The sequence below is a fragment of the Cyprinus carpio genome, chromosome B18 (assembly GCF_018340385.1).
Source record: "Cyprinus carpio isolate SPL01 chromosome B18, ASM1834038v1, whole genome shotgun sequence".
NCBI lineage: Eukaryota > Metazoa > Chordata > Actinopteri > Cypriniformes > Cyprinidae > Cyprinus > Cyprinus carpio.
In genome coordinates, this window is record NC_056614.1 from 17,044,810 (window position 1) to 17,052,843 (window position 8,034).

Sequence of the window (8,034 nt, forward strand, 5' to 3'; positions counted from 1 at the left end):
CTGAATGAAAAGAGATCAAGAGAATGAAGGAGATCAAAACAAAGTTACCAGAAATTTATACCAGATTTTTTCACAAATTTGGTTTAATGCATAGTTTCCTGTTTAATCAGGATATTATTTTCACACGGCAGTTAAAGAAACAATCAGGTGCCTAACAAGACCATAAAACTTAACATGGCCAAAGTACCAAAAAAAAAAAAAGTTAATCACAGACAGTATTACAAGGAAATATATGGAAAAAATGGAAACGTTTTCAAAAAAAATATATCCCATAAGGTATTGCTAGCATTTCAATCTTGACTATCACTTTAAGCAAAGAATATACATTTGTCTTTACAGGCAAAGAGTTCAAATGTATTATTTATCTATACACATATATTCACATTCATAAATGAATAACCGGAACAAAGAGCTCATCAGTGGGATCTGTCAGGTAAGAAATACTGCATCACTGTGCCGAAAAGACCAAACAAAAATTGAGGCACATGTTCACAAACAGTCTTCATAAGCATAAAGGTAAAGGCCATCTCCACAAGTTCCTTCTTAAACTCACTGGCACCTGCCACCTGGTGAAGTAAGGCCTGCACTCCATCAGACAGATGTCTGCCCCAAAACTGTGAATGTTTAAGGAATATTGTAAATGGTGTTTCCGGTTTTAAAGAGCAACCATTACCGGACATTTATAATTAGATAGTTTGCAATACAGTAATTTGTCTCACCTGCTCTTGAGAACTGCATAATTTCTTGGTCAAACTGTCAGCAGCTTGGGACAGGACTCTGTGCTCAAGCAGGTCTGCAATTCTGATCAACTCTGCAGCCATTTCCCTCGCTGCCTGAGCCTCTTCACCATTGACTGAGATGGAGAGATACATTAGCAGAATTAACATACACAGACAATGACAAATATATAGTACTTTTTTTTTTTTTTTAGAACTGATAATTAGGCATGCAAAATATTTTTGTATATTTAAGGTGACAGTCCACCCAAAAATTACATTCTGTCATTTACTCACCCTCATGTCATTCCAAACCTGTATGACTGACTTTCTTCTGTGAAACACAAAAGAAGATATTTTGAAGAATGTTGTTAAGCAAACAGTTTTGGTTCCCACTGACTTAAATTTTTTTGATCATACAGTGGAAGTCGGTGGGAAGTGAAACTGTTTGTTTACCAACATTCTTCAAAATATCTTCTTTTGTGTTCCACAGACAAAAAAATTAAATAAAATTCAGTCACACAGTTTTGGAAAGACATTAAGGGAAGTAAACTATGACAGATTTTATTATGACAGATTTTATTATCCCTTTAATTGTGGGCACTCATTTCCAATTTTTATATTTTAGATAACTTTTGCTGTCATCTGGCCCTAATTTGAAGGTATAGCGCTAGATTACAAGAAACATTTAGCACTTTTTCAAGTTCTTTCCATACAAATGATGTGAGCTTCACAAAAATATAAAAATAAATAAAATTATGTTTTATTTAAATTAGATAAAATATCAGGTATTTATAATCAGTTATCAGCCATAATGTGAAAAGAATCACTGGCTTATTGGTATTAATTAAGGAGCACCTCTAATTAAAACAAGAGGAAATAATATACCTGGTAGTTGAGGCTGAACTTGATTCTGAAATTCATGTAGAAGTTCTCTGTAGCTGACTGAGAAGCTGTGTCCATCCGCTTGTATTTCCTCGTCACTCTCAATATAATTGTGATTTGTAGGCAGATTTAGCTGTTCATCAAGATAAACGAGCTCTCTTTGAAGCTGGCTATTTTGGCAGCCTTTTTGCTTAAGGAAGGAAAGGAGCACCAGGGAAGTGTCTGGAAAACGGTCATTTCTGTTGAAGTCCATTGCACAAACCCAAACCCGTACAATGCCTCATACAGGTGCACTGCAATTCAAGAAAAACACAAACGCAATTAGTTTCAATATCCTGATAATATTAAAAGAAATGAGTCACTGCCACTGTTTTGCAATTTACATGCTCTTGGTCAGATAATGATTTACAAGACTGTATATGGCCTGATCAGCACATTTAAATATATTAAATTCTTTACCATAGATACAAATGTATACAATACAGTATGTCTGTATCTAGTTAACCATATTTAGGGGATAAACGTGTACCCAGAAGTGAGCTACACCTTACAAAACCTACTTTTTGACATCCTTGATTGTAAAAACTATTTTAAATAATAATAATAAATTAAATATTTTAAATTCGTAAACATGCATAAAGGCAAACTCTTTTAACCCATGACTTTAGCGCTGCTAACGCTATGCTCCACTGTCTAAGCTACAGGAATACCATAGCTGTATGTAATACATAACATATAAATGTTTTACAGCTGTTTTAAAAAAAACAATATCTATCGATCTGTAGATTGCTATATAGCTAAATAAACGTAACGTTAATCGTAAATAAATTTAGTCCGTGGTTGTACGACTGCAGGAGCTCGTAAAATGAAATATGCCAGCTCTCAAAAACCAGCTAAGTTAACGTTAACTAGCGGCTGATAATATTAACTGTTTATTAGCCAACATTGCTAGCTAAGATTATCGTGATTGGGGGTAATTTATACACGTTTTAATGACGTTCAGAAGAATATTTAAACGTTTACAGTGAGTTTGGTTCCCCGGTTTTTGCAGACTAGAGATCGTTTTTTTTTAAAAAGATTCTCAGATCAAAACAAAGTAAGATAAAACTGCAGTCCAAGTTCATCTCTAGGGAGCACACAAATGACGCCTAGATGAACCTCAGTGATTAATGCAGTTAAAATATAAAACACTAGACAGAGGTAACGTTACAGCACTTCTGAACATTACAGGAAACGTCAGTCAAACTGAGGGAAGCGTGAAATATTCATCTATAATCTGGGTAAATAGAACAATGAACATGTGAATGAATGTTTATATTTAAAGAAATTGCATTAACTGTCGCAACACTATCCAGAGAAGCTAAGATAAACACTTGCTAGGCTACGATCTAGTAGCAAAAGTAGCGCTACCGGTGGTGTACTAATTTAATGCTACACTGAATACACTGTCTGTATATGTGTCAACTGTACTTACTTTCCATTGAAAAAACAAACATTCGTTACTTACGTGGACTTCAAGTCAAAACATCACATAATACCAAACACAGTCGCCTGATAAACAAACACGAATGTGCCACCAGACTTGAGAAAAGAATCCCCGCCTTCTTGCGTCACCCAGGATGACGCTACACAGAAAGGCGTGGTCCAAATCCTAAGAACCTAAGACAAGAATTCCCCTAGTAAAATTGTAGGATGTTGTTCTCGTTGTTTACTTAAAATTTTAAGGCATAAAATTATGTGTGTCCTTTCTAAATAAACTGCCGAGAATGACACAGGAAGGCAAAGATAAACAGACACAGTTTTTTTTTTTTTTTTTTTTTTACTTATTTTACTTAGCTTTATGAGAGAGGGGTTTTTGGAAATGGAGTTCCCCTTCTGTTAGACTGCACATGCTAGATAATGGATCCTGAGGAAGAGATGCCTGAGAAATAAGTGTACAGTAGGGACAGAGCAGTAAATACCAGAGCATTCAGTCTGAAACAGACATAGATTCCACGGCCAATGTCCAAGACAATATTAAAAACCCCTCCTATCTAAAACTTGTACATCTGGAACACCCGTTGTAATAAAATGTCAGATTAATGTTATACAGGTTTTTGTTGAGCATTTTAATTTAAACACTTACTAAAAGCACGGTCCTGTGTTAGAGCATCACTGTACTAGGACATCTACTCTGCTAGAGTCACCCCTTGTGGATAATACAAAAAACACTACCTGACAATACAATCGTTTTGTTTTTCCCCACCTGGAGGGTATTCCAAAAAGCATGTTATGCGACATACCCGGGTATGTTTGAGAATAAGCGAGCGTCTGGGGGTCCCGGACCTCCCATAAGCATTAAGGCCCCCCCAAAAACTCCCAAAAAATACATATATACTTGGGGGGTTCCCCTGGTTTTTCAATAAAACTATAATACTTGCAGAGGTGGAAAGAGTACAAAAATATTCTACTCAAGTAAAAGTACCATTACATTAATGAAATTTTACTTAAGTACAAGTAAAAGTACCAGTCTAAAAATCTACTCAAGTAAAAGTAAAAAGTAGCTCATTTAAAATTTACTCAGAGTAAAAATTACTTAGTTACATTTTAACAGTGGGAGGGAGGCAAAAATGGGACAACGGGTGTCAAACACAGTCCTGCACAGTTTAGATATAACCCTAATTAAACACACCTGATCCAGCTAATCTAATCATTTAGGGTTACTTGAAAACTACATGATATGTGTGCTGGAGCAGGGTTAGAACTAAACTCTGCAGGGCTACGGCCCTCCAGGAACTGAGTTTGACACCCCTGGGATAGGCCTATTAATCTCAAACTAGTTGTTTTTAATTAAAGGAATCAGTTATTTAGAATAATAAGACATTTGGGTTGTTACCAGGCAAATCAGTATCAACAAACTCATTTTTTCAATGCAGAGGAAATGCAGAAGCTTCATTGGAGGTGGCATTTAGATGTATTTGCACACTATTTAGTGTAGGACAAGAATGCATTTAACCTGCAGTTACAAATGCATGAATAATGTTTTGATATACAAGATATAAAATGTTGAATACTCATTTGAACTTATAAGAAATTAATTATAAAAAAAAAAAATCAAAAGATAAAATGGCCAGTATGTGTCAGCAAGTCACTGTTAATAAGTGAGTCATTGCGATTGAACCGAATCATTTAAATGGTTGATTCATTCAGGAACGAAACACTGTCATGTTGCTCAGAGACGCAAAACCGTGCTTTGGTGGCTGTGTTTGGAATTATATTTTGTTGTAGAAATAGAGCAAAAACAGGCAATATGGTTTCTAAAACACAAGTCTCTTAACTTGTTTACTGAACTGTTGTAATATATATATATATATATATATATATATATATTACAACAGTAATATATATATATGTATTACTGTTGTAATATATTTACATATTTATATCTATATATATTACTGTTGTAATATATTTACATATTTATATTTAGAAAATTTAAATATTGATATCATTATATATATATATATATATATATATATATATATATATATATATATATATATATATATATAGATATAGATATAAATATGTAAATTTTCTGCCCCTTTATCTTCAATTTTGTGATCATTCTAAATGCATTTTACAATTCTGAATCACACAGTGAAAGAACGCACTCTAAATGCGCGCGCACATCATTAAAACAACAATTATGATATTATCGCAGACGATTTAGATCGCACACTGTCTTTTTGGCTAATTTGTGCAAAACCTCTTGCCACGATGCAATTATTTAGCTTACCTCTACATGCTTGCTTAGGGTTGATGTCTTGTTGAGATTTTATAAGCTGCTAGTTTGGTCTCCCTAAGCACAGCTTGCACTGCATAATAAAGCATAATTATGGCCAGGGGTTCACTTCATTTCCTTCCGTTCAACTTCAGAATATGACGGGGTTTCGTTTTCAGCGGTGTCTGCACCACTAACACCTGTTTTGTCCGTCTGCATCTTTCTTGTGATTTTAGCGCCAGTTTGCCCTCCTGCCCATTATTTACTGCAGTAATTAATGTGTTTAAAAATGTAGCGAAGTACAATACTTCAAACAAAATATACTTAAGTAAAAGTAAAATTACAGATTAAAAAAATTACTTTAAAAAGTAGAAGTACACAAAAAAGCTACTCAATTACAGTAACGCGAGTAAATGTAATTCGTTACTTTCCACCGCTGAATACTTGAGACTTGATACTAGTGAAATTTAAAATTAAATGAAAAGATTTGATTGCTGTATTAAATTTAGACCTGCTCATGTTTCACTGTGTTTTATTTTTAGCATTTTACAGCGTGGCTCATTATAACCAGTCATACACGATTCTGTTGAGCTTGAAATGCAGTGGTCAATCAGATTAGTCATCGCTGAATTTGGTTCAGACTGAAACTCGTGAATTCCCTCATCATTAGCAACAAAAGTGCAGATGTAAGATGTAAGATGTACGTATAATAATGTAATATAACGTGTAATATATTTATATAATTTCACATAGTTAATCAATATCATACGAAGAGTAGGCCTATCTTTTTTTTTTTTTACAAAAATCACAAATGTGATATTGATTTTATACAACCGTTTACATTTACATTTACATTTAGTCATTTAGCAGACGCTTTTATCCAAAGCGACTTACAAATGAGGACAATGGAAGCAATCAAAAACAACAAAAGAGCAATGATATATAAGTGCTATAAGTCTCAGTTAGCCTAAACACAGTATACGTAGCAAGGGCTTTTAAATAATATAATAAATAAAAGAGAAACAGATAGAATAGAAAAAGAATAGAGCAAGCTAGTGATAGAGGTCTTTTTTATAATTGTATAATGAATGAAAATAAAAATAGATAGGATACAAAAAGATTAGAAAGGTAGTTACATTTTTTTTTTTATTTTTTTTTATAGAATTAGAATAGTGAGGGAAAAAGTTAGAGGGTCAAATAAAGATGGAAGAGATGTGTTTTTAAGCCGATTCTTGAAAATGGCTAAGGACTCAGTTGCTCGGATTGAGTTGGGCAGGTCATTCCACCAGGAGGGAACATTTAATTTAAAAGTCCGTAAAAGTAACTTTGTGCTTCTTTGGGATGGCACAATCAAGCGATGTTCACTTGCAGAACGCAAGCTTTTTAAATAAAGTTAATATTAATAGACTTACGTTTTAGACACTATATTGCCTATTTTTACTCTATTTCGACAAAAAAAAAAAAAAGGTTTTCAAACAGGCACAGCACTGTTTTACGCGTCTGATTGAGCAACGCGAGAGTGTTTCGTTCCTGAATGAATCAACCGTTTAAATGATTCAGTTCAATTGCAATGACTCACTTATTAACATTGACTTGCTGCCACCTACTGGCGATTTAAATTTCACATATAAAGTACTTTTTCATTTTTTTAAATAATTTCAAATACAGGTTAAATGCATTCAATTCCCGCATTAAACAATGTTTAAATACATATTAATACACCCCCCCCCACTAAAAAGAAAAAAATCACTAATTTTGCATGCAAATACTTCCGAAATCACAGCTCAGGAATTGTCTTTGTCTCGTTTTATCTTACGTGTATTTGATTTCATCAGACGACGGCTCAATTATAAATTAGGATTTTTTGGAAGGGAGATCTGGTTAATTTGTAGTCTTAAATGGCCGCGTTTCAGTCACTATTTCATATTTATCCTGTTGTCTGACAACAGAAACAGTAAAATATATAAATGAAAACAGTTTTATTAAGTTGGCTAAATTAAAATACAGTATGTGAGCACAGAGAGACAAACATGAACATGCTAAGTAACGTTTGATGTCATTTAGTGGCTTTTCAAATTGGTTTTAGCTACTTTCCATTGAAAGATGATGGCAACACTGCCAGGAACCGAATGAATTTATTACCGGACGCGTTTTTGGAACCACATTCCTCGAGTAAGCAAGGTTTGGGGTTAATCCACCGGAAGGAAGATCAGGGTTTAGCTGACGGTAAATTAACCTGCTTACTGAAATACACCCCTGAAGAGGTTGCTGCTGATTCACCATCGCAGACAGGTTGTGGTCTTTGGACTTGACGTATTTCCTTATTTGAAGACCACAAGTGTGCAGAACTTTTCATTACCCAACGGGACACACTTACAGTGTTGTAAAAATGCATGTGTTTGCAGAGCTTTTTGATTCTCAAAACTTCTAGGGGAAAAACAAAAATTGATAGCATGATGGGATGTGCTTAGCTTAGACACTGCTCACTATAACACTGCTCCAAAGTGGTATTCAAGATAGTATAGATTTGGTGTTAAGGACTATGCATTTTGGTGTTTGAAGACCTTCTTGCAGTCTTGCACACTTCCTGTTGCATGCACACACTTTCAAGTGGCCAAGAGTGCAAATGTGGGTATTTGGACAGGCCCTGATTGAATTGGTAAAACAGCA